Raw genomic sequence first — 20,361 nt, 5'->3', positions numbered from 1 at the left:
GTCGATGGTGGTGGAGCGGGCGCGCGTGGCCGGCAGCGGTGATGGCTTCTCGACCGTCCGTGCGGTGGGTGGAGTGCGGGAGGGTGGCGGAGGAGGAGCACACGACGCCAGCAGCGGCGACGGCTTTGGAGCAGGAGGAGGAGGGCGCGGCGGCGTCGACCGGGTCGACGGCGACTCGAAGCAGGAGGAGGAGGGCGCGGCAGCGGCGACCGGGTCAAGGGCGACAGTGATTCAGAGCAGTAGGAGGAGGGGTCGAGGTGCGCGATTTGGAGGAGGGAGAAGATCGATTTGGGGGAAAACCTGATAAGTTAGCGCAGAAACGACCTTTAGTCCCGGCTCATATCACGAACCGGGACTAAAGGTTCTCTAGTCCCGGTTGGTGATACGAACCGGGACAAAAGGTTCGTTTTTGGGCCGCCAAAAATTTGCGCGAGAAGCCCACCCGTTTAGTCCCGGTTGGCATTGCCAACTGGGACTAAATGGGCTTTTGGAATTGGTTTTTTGCGTCGTTTCTTCTTCTTTTTCTGATTTATTTTTATATCTATTTGATTTACATGTTTAATTTCCTATATTATGAAAAACATATATATATATATATTTGTAAAACTCATATCTATATTTGATCATAACTATCTCTGAGTTAATTGTTTAATTGTCTATATTGATTTAATTGTTTAATTGTCTATTAATTTCTTTTGTATTGATTTCTTATATATCTATTCATTTAATTGTCCAAATTATGTCAAATTAGTTTCTAAAATCAACAAATTTTGGAACATCCAATATTAATGAACATCCAACTATTTTGTATTTATAAAAATTGGCTGGGTGCCATTTTGCACCATATTTTGTGTACTTGCTTCACAAAAATGTCATTTTTTACACTTAAAAAATAAAATGATATTTATAAACTAATTTGAAAAAACACAGTTCTGCAACATTGTTTGCCATACGAAGACACACCCATGTGTCAAATATGGGCACATTATCACAAACTATGTCATGGAATGTTCATATCTTGATCATTTGACTCGAAAGTTATGTCACTTAGTTGCAAATGGAGTCCTCTGTCTCATAGAACCAGAACCAAAAAGGTTACATAAAAGGTTTAATACATTATTACACATCACCAACAAAATCCCCCTATCTAGTGTTGGGGTATAATTTTCTTCGCGTATGTCGACCCTTTCTTCTGATTGCGTCGTAACCATGGAGAATCTTCATCATTTAACGGGATGCTTGGGTCATCTTTCACTTTGAAGGGCGGAATTTCAGCAAACTTATTGTAATCTTCTGACATGTGTGTCTTGCCCTCCACTCCCACGATGTTTCTTTTCCCTGAAAGAACTATGTGGCACTTTGGCTCATCGTATGATATATTCGCTTGCTTATCTTTTTTTGGGTCTGGTAGACACGTCCTTCACATAGAAAACCCAAGCCACATCATTGGCTAGGACGAATGGTTCGGTGTGGTACCCAAGATTGTTAAGATCCACTATTCTCATTCAGTGCTGCGGGTCTACCTTTACCCCGCCTGTCAGGTTGACCCATTTGCACCAAAACAAAGGGATCTTAAAAGAAGGTCCATAGTAAAGTTCCCATAGATTCTCTATGCAACCATAATATGTGTCCTTTTGCCCATTGTTGTTTTTTGCATCAAAGCGGACACCACTGTTTTGGTTGGTGCTCTTTTTATCTTGGGCGGCCGTGTAAAATGTATTCCAATTTATCTCGTACCCTTGGAAAGTCAATATAGTAGAAGATGGTGACTTTGCCAACAAGTATAGCTCTTCTCCAAAGTTGGTGTTATTAATGAGATGTGTTTGCAACCAACCGCCGAAAGTATCCATGTGTTTTTCTTTAATCCAGGAGTCAGGTTGCTCCGGGTTTTCGGAGCGTACAATATTCATGTGTTCCACGATGTACGGAGCCATCAAGCTGGAATTTTGTAGAACTGTATAGTGTGCTTGAGTGAAAGAATGTGCATCCATACTTGTTCTGCTTTCTTTCCTAGCGTGTCTTTTCCACGTAGTCTCTCCTCATGGCGCGATTGAGGAACACTGATCGGCTTAAGGTCATGAATAAAGTCAACAGAAAACTCAATGACCTTCTCTGTTTTATAGTTGGACATGCTTCCTTCTAGCCTAGCACGGTAATGAACGTATTTCTTTAAGACTCTCATGAACCTCTCAAAGGGAAACATATTGTGTAGAAATACGTAACCAAGAATGGAAATCTCTTCGACTAGGTGAACTATGAGGTGCGTCACAATCTTTCCCTAATAATAAACCAGCGATTGCTTCTTGTCGTCCATCATAAAGCTTTTTGCAAAAAAGTCCATCTATTTCTTTGAAATAAACCCGCCGTCCCTGTTTAAGTGGCACTCTAGAAAACATTTCGTTTTTGTGTTTAAACCCCTGCATTTGTTAGAAATTATGCCCCGACCCTTATCTCTTATTGGACTAGCTCACCACTGCGGTAAAGGCTGGTCGCATTGGAGGCCTCGGCGGGAAGACTCGAGGCGGTCTCGGGCGCGACAGGGAGCTAGCTGGAGCGCACGGACGGCGGGGGCTCGTGCAGTAGGCAAAGACTGACGAGGAAGTTCAGAGAGGTGGGGGCTCGAACCAGCGACTTCACCTCCTAATCCGATTGAGCACGGCATGCCTATGCTAGAAATAAGATTTGCTACCAAATTAAAATAGTCCCACCTCGCCCTCTTTCATCAAATGACACCAATTTATATACAATCGCGAGTTGCCTGGAAATCAGCAAGCTGACTAGAGAATCAACAAACAGATGAATTTATAGACTATTTGAGCGAGTAAAAGAGGAAAATAAGACACCAAGTTGGTGTGTTGCTGGTGGCTACAAATCAGCAAACAGAGAGAGCAGAGGCCGAAAGAGGAACACCACCGAAGCAAGGCGGCGGGGCCGGCCGTTACGAGAGTGAGTGGCCGGCGGTGCTGGAGCGATGGCGGCCTCGAGCTGGCCGGAGCCAACTCCTCTACAGAGGAGTCGGTCATCTCCGTCATGGGAGACTCCCCGGTGGCGCACGGGTGTGTAGCTCTGATGACCCACAAGTATAGGGGATCTATCGTAGTCCTATTGATAAGTAAGAGTGTCGAACCCAACGAGGAGCAGAAGGAAATGACAAGCGGTTTTCAGTTCGGTATTCTCTGCAAGCACTGAAATTATCGGTAACAGATAGTTTTGTGATAAGGTAATTTGTAACGAGTAACAAGTTATAGAAGTAAACAAGGTGCAGCAAGGTGGCCCAATCCTTTTTGTAGCAAAGGACAAGCCTGGACAAACTCTTATATGAAGGAAAGCGCTCCTGTCGTGGTGGGCGCACGGCAGATGCCAAGGGATGGCTAAAGATAGGAGGAGACTCGAGGGCACTGGTGGGCTCCAGAGGCGAAGTTGGCATGAGCGAGCGCGGGACGCCAGACATACCCAGGTTCGGGGCTCTCCGGAGAGATAACACCCCTAGTCCTGCCGAGTGTGGTTTATATGTAACAGTATAGAGTTGCTCCTAGAGCTGTATGGAGGAAGAAGGAGGTCGGGCCAAGGCTTAGGCTGCTCCCTCTCCTTGGGTGTTGCTTCCTAGACGTGTGAGTGGGTGGATTGCTTGCTCACTTGCCCGTATGCATGAGGGCTCCTGGGGGGTTTTATAGGTCAACCCCCAGGGGTACAAGGGTAATGTTACAAGGCCGTAGGGCCGGGTTGTCAGTGTCCGGGAACCCGGTGCTGGGACCTGCTGGGTGTCAGGGCTCGCCGGGTTCGCCGGGCGTGGGCCCCATGCACTTAGGGGCACTGTGTGCCGTCTTGTCGATCGTCAGGGCGAGGCCGAGTCGAGTCGGCTACAGTGGCGCTCCGTCAAGTCGCCGCTTGCCAGCGTCATGGGTGACGTCGGGTGCACTGTTGCCACGCCGGCCCTGGTCAGCGGGTAGGTGGGGGGCACTGTTGCCTCGTCCGGCTGACCAGAGGCATGAGCAGGGCACTGTGACTTCGGCCATCAGTTGGTGGAGTCTCGTCCCATCATACGGCTGGGATGGGACGGCCGCTGACCCTTGGCCGGGTTTGGAGAACACGCCAAGGGCGGTGTTGGCTTGTTGGAGAAGTCTTGAGCTTGGTTGTTGGGGCCGAGTCGAGGAGGCTGGCCGGGTTGCAGGGCCTGGCCGGGTTGGGCGACCCGGCCAAGGGCGAGCTGGATCGAGGGGCAATGCTGGCCCCTTTGTTTTTGAAAAGGATCCGGGTTTCGTTGCCTGCCTGGGGTTCATCCCCCCGACAGTAGTCCCCGAAGCTGTGAAGGTCCGCCGTCTTCAGATGGGAGGGCCTTCGCAGTTTCCCCCGTTGCAGCGGCGAATTTGGTGACCGCTGGGTCCGGCAACACCCACTGTGTGCCGGCTTCCGGAAGCCGGATCGCGGCATCCCGCTCGTGGCGGGAAACCGAGGAGTTTGACGAATCTTTGGCAATCTTTCGGGCTTCGCGCGGCCGCCACGTGGCGCCCGGGAGCCGGAGGGGCCTGTCAGGCCACGCGCGTGATGGGACGGGGCGACGTCCTGGGGCCCGCCACTGCGCACCCTCGGCCCACGCGCGCGGATTTATTGCAGCGTCCGAGGGTCGGTTGCCATTCTCGAGGCAGTTACTGCGTGCGTACATGCGCACTTATTGCGGGAAAGTGGGAGGGGCGAGCGCAAACGATCCCACTTCCCCACGTTTCAAATCGTGGCCTATAAATTGGGGGCGAAGGGGGCGGCGGAGATCATTCACACTCGTGCTCCCCTGCCTCTTCATCCTCCCTCTGCTTCCGACGACCGCCGCTAGCTGTGACGCCCGCTGTCTTGAGCAGAGCTTTCTCGCCATCTTCTTCCGCGCTCGGGTCGATGGCGCTGCCGTCAGGATCGTGGATGGCTTTGACCGTCACCCTGACGACATCGCCTACCTCCGCGACACCAGGCGCCTGCCGAGGGCGGAGGAGGTCGAGGTGCGCCTCCCGTAGGGGGAGCGGGAGTCGCGGCCCGAGGGCTCGGAGCGGGTGGTCTTCCTGTCGCACTTCAAGCGCGGGTTTGGGCTTCCTGCGAGCGGCTTCTTCCGTGACTTCTTGGAGTTCTTCGGGCTCCAGCCCCACCATCTTGGCACCGGCGCCATTGTGTAGCTGTCCGGCTTCGTCACCCTCTGTGAGGGGTACCTGGGGGTCGATCCTTCGATCGACCGCTGGGTGCGCTTCTTCTCCCTGAAGCAGCAGGGGCCGAAGGCCGGAGAGATGTCCGAGTGCGGGGCAGCCGTCATTTCCAAGCGGTCGGGCGCCGACTGCCCGAAGGTGCCGCTGGAGGATTCTGCCAAGAAATGGCAAAATTCTTTCTTCTACGTCCGGAACCTTGGCGAGGACCGCATCAACCTCCCGCCGTTCATCAACTCGCCGCCGTGGGGGAAGCAGAACTGGGGGTACTACCCCAAGCACCCATCGCAGGAGGTGCTCAACCTGTGCGAGCGGGTGTCAGTGATGAAGCAGCGGGAGAGGCTCACTGGCACCGACCTCATCACCGCCTTCATTGTCCGGCTGGTGCTGCCGCTGCAGCAGCGCAGCCATCTCATCGGTCAGATGCCCGGCCTTTAAGACCCCAACCGTATAGCGAATACACGGCTGGCGGCGGACCAAGTCGCGCGCCGGGTCAACGACATCTCCAAGGCCAACTTGGGGGTTGACTGGGAGTTATGGAAGGCCCCGTACAGCCGCACGAACCCGGCACTGTTGGTGAGTCCCTGGTCTCCGTACTTCGCTGCTGCTTATCTTCTTATCCGCCACGACGCGACGCGATAGGTGCTTCTGAACGCCATTTGGCATCCTTACGACCGGGCGCGGGCGCAGGTGGTGCGGGTCGCCTCGGAGGAGCCCGAGGCCCATGGCGGAAGCGAGGCGGCGGCCGCCGACACGGGCGCAGGGCGCTAAGTAGGTGAGTCTTGTTTATATTCCTTGTGTCGCCGGTTGTGGGACGACTTTGGGGATGCTGACGCGAGCTGTTCCTGTGGCGGCGCCGGGTGGAGGAGGCGGCGGCGCGGCCGGAGCCGGGTCGTCCCGGGGGGCGGCGACGGCGAGGCGCCCGCATGGGAAGGACATCGTCCCACCGCGGGCCCCGTCCGCGAAGCGCGCGGCAAACTCGGCCGGGGGTGCGAAGCCGCCCGCCAAGAGGAGGCGTGGCGCTCCGCAGGAGAGGGCGACAAGGCCCATCATTCCGGTGATGCCGGGGTAAGTGCTGTTTCGTTCGAGCCAAATTGCTGAGCGGCTCCGCTCGACTCGGCGTAATTGTTTTTTGTCTTATGCTTCAGGTCGCCGATCTCGTTTGCGCTGGCGGCGGCAGATGCCGCATCCGCCGAGGGCGCCATGTTTCGGAGGAGCCGATCCGGCACCATGGACCGGGACGAGGAGGAGGCACCGGTGGATCCAAACCTTGGTCTGGACCCGGCCGATGCCGAGGGCCTGGCCTGGCGGGACCGGAACCGGGCCGAGGCGGAGCTGGAGGCGGCGTCGACCCAGGCCTGGGTCAGCGCCGCGACGGCGTGGGCGCGAGCCGGTGAGGAGGCGGCGTGGCCGGAGATGCCGGCGGGGACGGTGGCGGCGACGACGGTCTTCGTGCTGGCGTCGGAGAAGGAGCACGGCCAAGGTGGCCGTGCGGACGCGATGGACCTCGACCGAGAGGTCGTGGTTGTTGAGGACGGCACCCCACCGCGGACCGACGTGGTGGAGCGGGAGGGGGCCGATGGAGGCGGCAGCGACACCGTTTTGGAGGAGGCTGCGCAGGCGGCGCCGGATGGGGCGTCCCGGACGCCGGCGAGCGAGGCGCCGCTGGTGGGGGAGCCTCAAGCCACTTCGCCCACCGAGCCGGCATCGGTGCCGGAAAGAGCGCCGGAGAGGGCGCCAGAGAAGGCGCCGGCTTCAGGGGAGGCGGCCGGTGGAGAGCACGCCCTGGTGCTCAGGTCCCGAGGGCGCCGGGTCGCCGAGCCGCGGCCATCGCGGAGCAGGACTAGCGAGGTCCCCTTCGGTCCTCTGACCCAGGAGGAGGCCGCGATGGCCGCCCTGACCCGCCGCCTGCGGGGGCGGACGGACCGTATTCAGGCCTTCGCCCAGGCCGAGGTCGAGGCAACGCAGGAGCTGGAGCACGCCGTCTTCATGAGTTTTTGTTTGCGTTCTGCTTTTCTTTTCATCGTTTTCTCCTTTGTGGGGGCGCGCCAGCGCACCCACTGGGTGTAGCCCCCGAGATTCGGGCCAACTGCGTAGCAGTTGGGTCGAATCTTATCTTGCTGTCTTGCGCTGATCGTCGTCTTTCGCAGCAACTGGACTCCTACCAGGTCACTGTCTTCAACCGGCTCCTTGAGACGCACCGGCATCTCAAGGGGAGGCTCGCCGCCAAGGAAAAGGAGCTCCGCGTTGCGGCAGGTACTTCTTCTTCATGCTCTTTTCTAGTGGGGGCGCGCTAGCGCACCCACTGGGTGTAGCCCCCGAGATTCAAGCCAACTGCGTAGCAGTTGGGTCGAATCATCAAATAGTACTTTGTTGCTGAGTTTTTCTTCTGTAGCCGAGGTGCTGTCTTGGAGGACCCAGCTGATTTGGGCCGGTTTTCACTATGACCGGCTTGTCGCAGACGTCGGCTGGCTCAGGGCCGAGGTGGAGAAGGCGAAGGCGGAGGCGACGGGAGCCCGGCAAGCGCTCGACGAACCCAGCTGGCTGCAGGAGCAGCTGGCGGGCGACAAGAGCCGCCTCAAGGCCGAGGTGGAGCGCCTCAAGGCGGAGGCCGCCAAGGTCGTGGAGGCGCAGCAAGCCCTTGCCGAGGTGGACCAGCAACGCGGCAAGCTGGCCGATGACAAGGGGCAGCTCCAGGCTGAAGGCGCTGGTGGCCACAGCGGAGGAGACCCGACAGCGGGAGACCCGGCTCCACGAGGAGGCCGTGAAGGCGGCCGAGGACAAGGACGCCGAGCTGAAGGCGGCCCTTGCTAAGGTCGCCGACTTGGAGAAGGCGCTGGAGGAGCGTGACCGCACTATTGCCCGGGAGCGGCGCGGTACGTTGCTTGAAGCGCAGCACCTGGAAGAGTCCTTCTCCAGTAAGTGCTTTCCTTTGGTTTTGCTATTGCCGGGTTGGGACTCCGGCTCTTCTTCCTTAGTGACTTTCTTCTGACTCGCTTTCCTTCTTGGCAGGGGCCTTCCCGAAGACGCGCCAGCTGGCGGAGGAGGCGGTCCGCTTTCAGCGCGACCCGCAAGGGATCGTCGGCTCTGGGACGGACCCCGGGTGGCCTGGACCTTCCCCGAGATCGTGGCCGCCGCCGAGGCCCATCTGCGAGTTCTGAGCGAGTAGATGGGGCGGCTCTCTGAGGCCAGCGCGGCGATGACGGCGGCCCTCTGGCCGGGTGCCGTCGCGCCGACCAGCTTCACGCGGCTGGCGTGGTGGTTGGAGGCGGGCCCGGACCGCCTTCACGAGTGGCGGGTTTCTGCCGCTCGTGCCGGCGCCGAGATGGCGCTCCGGTTCGCGGTGTCATGGCATCCGGACTTGGCGCTCATGCGTTGATGGGCCAGCGAGCCGGCTCGGAGAGCCAACTTCAGGCGGAAGCCGGACGGTCGCTGCTCGAGCCAGCTACATCGCCGGGTTCGCCTTCCACGACGAGTTCCAGCCAGAGCGGGCGGAGGATGGTGGGGTCGTTCCAGCCACGACTACGGCCTGCTTCTGGACGACCCGAAGGGCAGCTCCGAGGAGACGGACGTCTACCGTGACGCGGATGCCGGGGAGGAGGATACCGGGACCTCGGCGGACCCGGGGGCTGCGCGCTCTCGCGGAGGCGATGCCTGATTTTAACTTTATGAATTTTTTTTGTTAGGTAGCAGGTCCACCCACCCACTGGGGGTTTGACTGGGTGTAATGAACTCTGGCCTTGGGCCTGTTTAAATTTATGATGTATGAGCTGTGTGAATGTTTGCGCCTTTGCTTCTCATTTTTGGAGTTGTTTTCTTGCAATCGTCCCCCTTTGGGTTTCACCCCCGCGAGTCTGACGACCAAGGCTCTGGTCCGTGACAAGGGGTTCGGCCTTTGAGAGGAGCGTGCAGTACTTGGGCTTTCGAAACGTTGAGCGTGAGCGAAACACCCACTGGGCCGGCTGGCGGCAAACCGGCGGGCCGGGTTGGCGAGCAGCCGGTCGTGCAGCAACTTAAAGTGGTGAGGCCGGGTCGAGCGATCCGGCGATATGCAGGAACTTTGTGGATGTTTGCGCTTTTGCCTCTCGTTTCTAGAGCCGTTTTCTTGCAACTCTGCCCCTTTGGGTTTTCCCCCCGCGAGTCTGACGGCCAAGGCTCTAGTCCGTGACAAGGGGTTCGGCCTTTGGGAGGAGCGTTCAATACTTAGTCTTTCAAAATGTTGAGCATGAGCGAAACACCCACTGGGCCGGCTGGCGGCGATCCGGCGGGGCCGGGTTGGCGAGCAGCCGGTCGTGTGGCAACTTAAAGTGGCAGGGCCGGGTTGGGCGACCCGGCGGTCCTTGACTTAGTGTTCGTGCCGCGCTGGTGCTTTTGGACTTATGTGCTTGCCGGCCGACAGCCGAAGCCGGATCTGCGGCTTAGGGCGAAGCGAGAAGCTTATGGCGGTCCAACGCGTTTGAGAACCGCTAAGGAAAAACGGCGGGTGGCCAAGCCGGCCAGCCCCCGAGCCCCCGGGTCGAGCGAGTCGACCCGGTGGCCGGGTTTGGCTTAAGAGTAGTGCACAAATGTAGGAGACACAATAGCTTGGTCACAAAAGGGGCAGCCCCGGAGCGTCGTTCGGGGACCCCTTAGTTTCAGACGGTTACAAAAGGCAGCGATGCATACGTGCACTCGGCTAACTATAAAACAGGCGGAGGAGCTCCGCATTCCATGGCCGGGTTGTCTCTTCTCCGGCGGTGTCCCTCTTGCGCTTGTTTGTCTTGCGAGCGTCGATGAGGTAGTACGCGTTGCGGTCGCATAAGGCCTTGCTGACGATGAAGGGGCCCTCCCATGGGGAGGACAACTTGTGTTGACCAGTCTGCTCTTGGACGAGTCGGAGGACGAGGTCTCCCTCTCAGAAAGCGAGGGGCTTGATCTTCTTGCTGTGGTAATGCCTCAGGCCTTGCTGGTAGATGGCTGAGCGATTGAGCGCTAGGAGACGTGCTTCCTCGAGCAGGTCGACGCCGTCTTCGCGGGCTTCTTTGGCTTCGGCTTCTGTGTACATCATGACGCGCGGCAAATCGAACTCGACGTCGGTCGGGATGACGGCTTTAACTCCGTAGACAAGGAAGAATGGGGTAAACCCGGTCGACCTGTTTGGCGTGGTGCGGAGGCTCCAGAGGACGGCCGACAACTCGTCAAGCCAACTGCCGGGTGAACGGATGAGCGGCTTGACGAGTCGCGGCTTGATGCCGGATAGGATGAGACCGTTGGCCCGCTCGACCTGGCCATTGGACTGCGGGTGTGCGACGGAAGCCAGGTCGAGGCGGATGCCGGAGATGGAGCAGTACTGTGCGAGCGCGCCCTTGGCGAAGTTGGTGCCGTTGTCCGTGGTGATGCTGTTTGGCATGCCGTAGCGCACGACGATGTCCTTGATAAATCGGACGGCCATTGGACCGTCCAGCTTCTTGATTGGCCTCGCCTCGATCCACTTGGTGAACTTGTCCACCGCCACCAGCAGATGTGTCATGCCGCCTCGAGCGGTCTTGAAGGGTCCCACCATGTCGAGTCCCCAGACCGCGAAGGGCCAGGCGATCGGGATGGTCCGGAGTGCTGACGCCGGCTGGTGGCTGCACTTGCTGAAGCGTTGGCATCCCTCACACCTGAGGACGAGTGACTCTGCGTCTTCGAGGGCCGTGGGCCAGTAGAAACCATGGCGGAAAGCCTTGGCCACCAGGGACCGCAAGGCGGCGTGGTGCCCGCACTCGCCCTGGTGTATGTCGAGGAGGATCTCAATGCCCTTGTACTGCTCGACGCAGCGTTGGAACACGCCGGTGGAGCTGCGCTTGACGAGCTCGTTGTTTATGATGCTGTAGGCGGACGCTCGGCGTTGTACTTGCCGGGCTTCAGTCTCGTCCATGGGAAGGACCCCGTTTTCCGGGAACTCTGAGATGGGCAGGGCCCAGGATGGTGCCGCGACCCCGGCGAGGATAGCCATCACGACGGGTTCCGGGGTGGCAGCCCCCGAGCCGGGTTCAGCGGCCCCAGGGCCTAGTTGAGGTGTGGTCGGGCTGGCTGGAGACGCCGGACGGAACGGACTGCCGGGATGAGGCGATCTTGGCGAGCGTGTCGGGCGCTTCATTCTCTGCGCGCGGGACATGGAGGAACTCGCAGCCCGCGAAGAATCCGGATAGCTTCTAGACGAGGAAGCGGTAGCTCGCCATGTTGGAGTCGTGGGCGTCCCACTCGCCGGAGCTCTGCTATACCACCAGGTCTGAGTCGCCGTAGCATAGGATGCGCCGGATGCCGAGTTCCTTGGCAAGCCGGAGGCCATCCACAAGGGCTTCATACTCGGCGATGTTGTTGGAGGCGGCGAAGTGGATCTGCAGCGCGTACTTGAGCCAGTCGCCCTTGGGGGAGGATAGCACGATGCCGGCCCCTAGGCCGAGTCGCATCTTCGAGCCGTCGAAGTGCATGCTGTTGGGAATCGTAGCAGAATTTTAAAATTTTCCTACGCTCACCAAGATCCATCTATGGAGTATACTAGCAACGAGGGGAAAGGAGTGCATCTACATACCCTTGTAGATCGCGAGCGGAAGCGTTCCAATGAACGAGGTTGATGGAGTCGTACTCGCCGTGATCCAAATCACCGATGACCGAGTGCCGAACGGACGGCACCTCCGCGTTCAACACACGTACGGTGCAGCGACGTCGCCTCCTTCTTGATCCAGCAAGGGGGAAGGAGAGGTTGATGGAGATCCAGCAGCATGACGGCGTGGTGGTGGATGTAGCGGGATGTCGGCAGGGCTTCGCCGAGCTTCTACGAGAGATAGAGGTGTAGCAGGGGAGGAGGGAGGCGCCCAAGGCTGTTGTTTTTGCTGCCCTCCCTCCCCCCCTTTATATAGGCCCCCTGGGAGGGGGGGGGGGGCGCGCCGGCCAGGGATCCCATCTGGATGGGGGGCGGCGGCCAGGGGGGTGCCTTGCCCCCCAAGGCAAGTGGGAAGCCCCCCACCCTAGGGTTTCCAACCCTAGGCGCATGGGGGGAGGCCCATGGGGGAGCGCCCAGCCCACTAGGGGCTGGTTCCCTTCCCACTTCAGCCCACGGGGCCCTCCGGGATAGGTGGCCCCACCCGGTGGACCCCCGGGACCCTTCCGGTGGTCCCGGTACAATACCGGTAACCCCCGAAACTTTCCCGGTGGCCGAAACTTGACTTCCTATATATAATTCTTTACCTCCGGACCATTCCGGAACTCCTCGTGACGTCCGGGATCTCATCCGGGACTCCGAACAACTTTCGGGTTTCCGCATACACATATCTCTACAACCCTAGCGTCACCGAACCTTAAGTGTGTAGACCCTACGGGTTCGGGAGACATGTAGACATGACCGAGACGCCTCTCCGGTCAATAACCAACAGCGGGATCTGGATACCCATGTTGGCTCCCACATGTTCCACGATGATCTCATCGGATGAACCACGATGTCGAGGATTCAATCAATCCCGTATACAATTCCCTTTGTTAATCGGTATGTTACTTGCCCGAGATTCGATCGTCGGTATCCCAATACCTTGTTCAATCTCGTTACCGGCAAGTCTCTTTACTCGTACCGCAATGCATGATCCCGTGACTAACGCCTTAGTCATATTGAGCTCATAATGATGATGCATTACCGAGTGGGCCCAGAGATACCTCTCCGTCACACGGAGTGACAAATCCCAGTCTCGATCCGTGCAAACCCAACAGACACTTTCGGAGATACCCGTAGTGCACCTTTATAGTCACCCAGTTACGTTGTGACGTTTGGCACACCCAAAGCACTCCTACGGTATCCGGGAGTTGCACGATCTCATGGTCTAAGGAAAACATACTTGACATTGGAAAAGCTCTAGCAAACGAAACTACACGATCTTTTATGCTATGCTTAGGATTGGGTCTTGTCCATCACATCATTCTCCTAATGATGTGATCCCGTTATCAATGACATCCAATGTCCATAGTCAGGAAACCATGACTATCTGTTGATCAACGAGCTAGTCAACTAGAGGCTTACTAGGGACACGTTGTGGTCTATGTATTCACACATGTATTACGATTTCCGGACAATACAATTATAGCATGAATAATAGACAATTACCATGAACAAAGAAATATAATAATAACCATTTATTATTGCCTCTAGGGCATATTTCCAACAGTCTCCCACTTGCACTAGAGTCAATAATCTAGTTACATTGTGATGAATCGAACACCCATTGCGTCCTGGTGTTGATCATGTTTTGCTCTAGGGAGAGGTTTAGTCAACGGATCCGCTACATTCAGGTCCGTATGTACTTTACAAATATCTATGTCTCCATTTTGAACACTTTCACGAATGGAGTTGAAACGACGCTTGATATGCCTGGTCTTCCTGTGAAACCTGGGCTCCTTCGCAAGGGCAATAGCTCCAGTGTTGTCACAGAAGAGAGTCATCGGGCCCGACGCATTGGGAATCACCCCTAGGTCGGTAATGAACTCCTTCATCCAGACTGCTTCCTGTGCTGCCTCCGAGGCTGCCATGTACTCCGCTTCACATGTAGATCCCGCCACAACGCTTTGCTTGCAACTGCACCAGCTTACTGCTCCTCCATTCAAAATATACACGTATCCGGTTTGTGACTTCGAGTCATCCAGATCTGTGTCGAAGCTAGCATCGACGTAACCCTTTACGACGAGCTCTTCGTCACCTCCATAAACGAGAAACATATCCTTAGTCCTCTTCAGGTACTTCAGGGTATTCTTGACCGCTGTCCAGTGTTCCATGCCGGGATTACTTTGGTACCTTCCTACCAAACTTACGGCAAGGTTTACATCAGGTCTGGTACACAGCATGGCATACATAATAGACCCTATGGCCGAGGCATAGGGGATGACACTCATCTTTTCTCTATCTTCTGCCATGGTCGGGCATTGAGCCGTGCTCAATTGCACACCTTGCAATACAGGCAAGAACCCCTTCTTGGACTGATCCATATTGAACTTCTTCAATATCTTGTCAAGGTATGTACTCTGTGAAAGACCAATGAGGCGTCTTGATCTATCTCTATAGATCTTGATGCCTAATATATAAGCAGCTTCTCCAAGGTCCTTCATTGAAAAACACTTATTCAAATAGGCCTTTATACTTTCCAAGAATTCTATATCATTTCCCATCAATAGTATGTCATCCACATATAATACGAGAAATGCTACAGAGCTCCCACTCACTTTCTTGTAAACACAGGCTTCTCCATAAGTCTGTGTAAACCCAAACGCTTTGATCATCTCATCAAAGCGAATGTTCCAACTCCGAGATGCTTGCACCAGCCCATAGATTGAGCGCTGGAGCTTGCATACTTTGTTAGCATTCTTAGGATCGACAAAACCTTCCGGCTGCATCATATACAACTCTTCCTTAAGGAAGCCGTTAAGGAATGCCGTTTTGATTCGGACGGACTTCAGCTTCGCTACGGGTGAGAAAGTCTCATCGTAGTCAACCCCTTGAACTTGTCGATAACCCTTAGCGACGAGTCGAGCCTTATAGATGGTCACATTACCATCCGCGTCCGTCTTCTTCTTAAAGATCCATTTGTTTTCTATGGCTCGCCGATCATCGGGCAAGTCAGTCAAAGTCCATACTTCATTTTCATACATGGATCCTATCTCGGATTTCATGGCTTCTAGCCATTTGTCGGAATCCGGGCCCGCCATCGCTTCTTCATAGTTCGAAGGTTCACCGTTGTCTAACAACATGATTTCCAGGACAGGGTTGCCGTACCACTCTGGTGCGGAACGTGTCCTTGTGGACCTACGAAGTTTAGTAGTAACTTGATCCGAAGCTTCATGATCATCATCATTAACTTCCTCCCCAGTCGGTGTAGGCATCACAGGAACATTTTCCCGCGCTGCGCTACTTTCCGGTTCGAAAGGGGTGACTATCACCTCATCAAGTTCCACTTTCCTCCCACTCAATTCTTTCGAGAGAAACTCCTTCTCTAGAAAGGACCCGTTCTTGGCAACGAAGATCTTGCCTTCGGATCTGAGGTAGAAGGTATACCCAATCGTTTCCTTATGGTATCCTATGAAGACGCATTTTTCCGACTTGGGTTCGAGCTTTTCAGGTTGAAGTTTCTTGACATAAGCATCGCATCCCCAAACTTTTAGAAACGACAGCTTAGGTTTCTTCCCAAACCATAATTCATACGGTGTCGTCTCAACGGATTTCGACGGAGCCCTATTTAAAGTGAATGCGGCAGTCTCTAAAGCATAGCCCCAAAATGAGAGCGGTAAATCGGTAAGAGACATCATAGATCGCACCATATCCAATAGAGTGCGATTACGACGTTCGGACACACCATTTCTCTGAGGTGTTCCAGGCGGCGTGAGTTGTGAAACTATTCCACATTTCTTTAAGTGTGTACCAAATTCGTGACTTAAATATTCTCCACCACGATCTGATCGTAAGAATTTTATTTTTCTGTCACGTTGATTCTCAACTTCACTCTGAAATTCCTTGAACTTTTCAAAGGTTTCAGACTGGTGTTTCATTAGGTAGACATACCCATATCTACTTAAATCATCAGTGAGAGTGAGAACATAACGATATCCTCCGCGAGCCTCAACACTTATTGGACCGCACACATCGGTATGTATGATTTCCAATAAGTTGGTTGCTCGCTCCATTGTTCCGGAGAACGGCGTCTTGGTCATCTTACCCATGAGGCATGGTTCGCACGTGTCAAATGATTCGTAATCAAGAGACTCCAAAAGTCCATCTGCATGGAGCTTCTTCATGCGCTTGACACCAATGTGACCAAGGCGGCAGTGCCACAAGTATGTGGGACTATCGTTATCAACTTTACATCTTTTGGTATTCACACTATGAACATGTGTAACATCACGTTCGAGATTCATCAAAAATAAACCATTGACCAGCGGGGCATGACCATAAAACATATCTCTCAAATAAATAGAACAACCATTATTCTCGGATTTAAATGAGTAGCCATCTCGAATTAAACGAGATCCAGATACAATGTTCATGCTCAAAGCTGGCACTAAATAACAATTATTGAGGTTCAAAACTAATCCCGTGGGTAGATGCAGAGGTAGCGTGCCGACGGCGATCACATCGACCTTGGAACCATTCCCGACGCGCATCGTCACCTCGTCCTTCGCCAGTCTCCGTTTATTCCGTAGTTCCTGTTTTGAGTTACAAATATGAGCAACCGCACCGGTATCAAATACCCAGGAGCTACTACGAGCACTGGTAAGGCACACATCAATTACATGTATATCACATATGCCTTTGGTGTTGCCGGCCTTCTTTTCCGCTAAGTATTTGGGGCAGTTCCGCTTCCAGTGACCACTTCCCTTGCAATAAAAGCACTCAGTTTCAGGCTTGGGTCCATTCTTTGACTTCTTCCCAGTAACTGGTTTACCGGGCGCGGCAACTCCCTTGCCGTCCTTCTTGAAGTTCTTCTTACCCTTGCCCTTCTTGAACTTAGTGGTTTTATTCACCATCAACACTTGATGTTCTTTTCTGATTTCCACCTCCGCTGATTTCAGCATCGAATATACCTCAGGAATGGTCTTTTCCATCCCCTGCATATTGTAGTTCATCACAAAGCTCTTGAAGCTTGGTGGAAGCGACTGAAGGATTCTGTCAATGACCGCGTCATCCGGGAGATTAACTCCCAGCTGAGTCAAGCGGTTGTGCAACCCAGACATTCTGAGTATGTGCTCACTTACAGAACTATTTTCCTCCATTTTACAGCTGAAGAACTTGTCGGAGACTTCATATCTCTCGACCCGGGCATGAGCTTGGAAAACTAATTTCAGCTCCTCGAACATCTCATATGCTCCATGTTTCTCAAAACGCTTTTGGAGACCCGGTTCTAGGCTGTAAAGCATGCCGCACTGAACGAGGGAGTAATCATCAGCACGCTGCTGCCAAGCGTTCATAACGTCTTGGTTCTGTGGGATTGGTGCATCACCTAGCGGTGCTTCTAAGACATAATCTTTCTTGGCTACTATGAGGATGATCCTCAGGTTCCGGACCCAGTCCGTATAGTTGCTGCCATCATCTTTCAGCTTGCTTTTCTCTAGGAATGCGTTGAAATTGAGGACAATGTTGGCCATTAGATCTACAAGACATAGTGTAAAGATTTTAGACTAAGTTCATGATAATGAAGTTCATCTAATCAAATTATTTAATGAACTCCCACTCAGATAGACATCCCTCTAGTCATCTAAGTGAAACATGATCCGAGTTAACTAGGCCGTGTCCGATCATCACGTGAGACGGACTAGTCAAGATCGGTGAACATCTCCATGTTGATCGTATCTTCTATACGACTCATGCTCGACCTTTCGGTCCTCCGTGTTCCGAGGCCATGTCTGTACATGCTAGGCTCGTCAAGTCAACCTAAGTGTATTGCGTGTGTTCCGAGGCCATGTCTGTACATGCTAGGCTCGTCAACACCCGTTGTATTCGAACGTTAGAATCTATCACACCCGATCATCACGTGGTGCTTCGAAACAACGAACCTTCGCAACGGTGCACAGTTAGGGGGAACACTTTTCTTGAAATTATCATAAGGGATCATCTTACTTACTACCGTCGTTCTAAGCAAATAAGATGCAAAAACATGATAAACATCACATGCAATCAAATAGTGACATGATATGGCCAATATCATTATGCTCCTTTGATCTCCATCTTCGGGGCACCATGATCATCTTCGTCACCGGCATGACACCATGATCTCCATCATCATGATCTCCATCATTGTGTCTTCATGAAGTCGTCACGCCAACGATTACTTCTACTTCTATGGCTAACGCGTTTAGCAACAAAGTAAAGTAATTTACATGACGTTATTCAATGACACGCAGGTCATACGAAATAATAAAGACAACTCCTATGGCTCCTGCCGGTTGTCATACTCATCGACATGCAAGTCGTGATTCCTATTACAAGAATATGATCAATCTCATACATCACATATATCATTCATCACATCTTCTGGTCATATCACATCACATAACACATGCTGCAAAAACAAGTTAGACGTCCTCTAATTGTTGTTGCAAGTTTTTACGTGGTTTGTAGGTTTCTAGAAAGAACGTTTCTTAGCTACGTATGACCACAACGTGATTTGCCAATTTCTATTTACCCTTCATAAGGACCCTTTTCATCGAATCCGTTCCGACTAAAGTAGGAGAGACAGACACCCGCTAGCCACCTTATGCAACTAGTGCATGTCAGTCGGTGGAACCTGTCTCACGTAAGCGTACGTGTAAGGTCGGTCTGGGCCGCTTCATCCCACAATGCCGCCGAAACAAGATAAGACTAGTAGCGGCAAGAAGAATTGGCAAACTCAACGCCCACAACTGCTTTGTGTTCTACTCGTGCATAGTAACTACGCATAGGCCTGGCTCATGATGCCACTGTTGGGAATCGTAGCAGAATTTTAAAATTTTCCTACGCTCACCAAGATCCATCTATGGAGTATACTAGCAACGAGGGGAAAGGAGTGCATCTACATACCCTTGTAGATCGCGAGCGGAAGCGTTCCAATGAACGAGGTTGATGGAGTCGTACTCGCCGTGATCCAAATCACCGATGACCGAGTGCCGAACAGGCGGCACCTCCGCGTTCAACACACGTACGGTGCAGCGACGTATCCTCCTTCTTGATCCAGCAAGGGGGAAGGAGAGGTTGATGGAGATCCAGCAACATGACGGCGTGGTGGTGGATGTAACGGGATGTCGGCAGGGCTTCGCCGAGCTTCTACGAGAGATAGAGGTGTAGCAGGGGAGGAGGGAGGCGCCCAAGGCTGTTGTTTTTGCTGCCCTCCCTCCCCCCTTTATATAGGCCCCCTGGGAGGGGGGCGCCGGCCAGGGATCCCATCTGGATGGGGGGCGGCGGCCAGGGGGGTGCCTTGCCCCCCAAGGCAAGTGGGAAGCCCCCCACCCTAGGGTTTCCAACCCTAGGCGCATGGGGGGAGGCCCATGGGGGAGCGCCCAGCCCACTAGGGGCTGGTTCCCTTCCCACTTCAGCCCACGGGGCCCTCCGGGATAGGTGGCCCCACCCGGTGGACCCCCGGGACCCTTCCGGTGGTCCCGGTACAATACCGGTAACCCCTGAAACTTTCCCGGTGGCCGAAACTTGACTTCCTATATATAATTCTTTACCTCCGGACCATTCCGGAACTCCTCGTGACGTCCGGGATCTCATCCGGGACTCCGAACAACTTTCGGGTTTCCGCATACACATATCTCTACAACCCCAGCGTCACCGAACCTTAAGTGTGTAGACCCTACGGGTTCGGGAGACATGTAGACATGACCGAGACGCCTCTCCGGTCAATAACCAATAGCGGGATCTGGATACCCATGTTGGCTCCCACATGTTCCACGATGATCTCATCGGATGAACCACGATGTCGAGGATTCAATCAATCCCGTATACAATTCCCTTTGTTAATCGGTATGTTACTTGCCCGAGATTCGATCGTCGGTATCCCAATACCTTGTTCAATCTCGTTACCGGCAAGTCTCTTTACTCGTACCGCAATGCATGGTCCCGTGACTAACGTAGTCATTGATGCATTACCGAGTGGGCCCAGAGATACCTCTCCGTCACACGGATTGACAAATCCCAGTCTCGATCCGTGCCAACCCAACAGACACTTTCGGAGATACCCGTAGTGCACCTTTATAGTCACCCAATTACGTTGTGACGTTTGGCACACCCAAAGCACTCCTACGGTATCCGGGAGTTGCACGATCTCATGGTCTAAGGAAAGATACTTGACATTGGAAAAGCTCTAGCAAACGAAACTACACGATCTTTTATGCTATGCTTAGGATTGAGTCTTGTCCATCACATCATTCTCCTAATGATGTGATCCCGTTATCAATGACATCCAATGTCCATAGTCAGGAAACCATGACTATCTGTTGATCAACGAGCTAGTCAACTAGAGGCTTACTAGGGACACGTTGTGGTCTATGTATTCACACATGTATTACGATTTCCGGACAATACAATTATAGCATGAATAATAGACAATTACCATGAACAAAGAAATATAATAATAACCATTTATTATTGCCTCTAGGGCATATTTCTAACACATGCGCTAGTGCGTCGAGTCCGGCGGCGGCAGGTACT

The 20,361-nt window shown here is 53.9% G+C and overlaps 1 pseudogene; it reads right to left on the bottom strand.

The window, feature by feature from the left end:
- Window positions 1–876: 876 nt before the first annotated feature.
- LOC141042028 (uncharacterized) overlaps window positions 877–20,361 on the bottom strand; it is a 44,376-nt pseudogene continuing 24,891 nt past the window's right edge.

Source organism: Aegilops tauschii, chromosome 2, assembly GCF_002575655.3.
Source record: "Aegilops tauschii subsp. strangulata cultivar AL8/78 chromosome 2, Aet v6.0, whole genome shotgun sequence".
NCBI classification, from domain to species: Eukaryota; Viridiplantae; Streptophyta; class Magnoliopsida; order Poales; family Poaceae; genus Aegilops; species Aegilops tauschii.
Note: the sequence above shows the minus strand (reverse complement) of the source record. Positions and strands in the feature narration are given on the sequence as shown.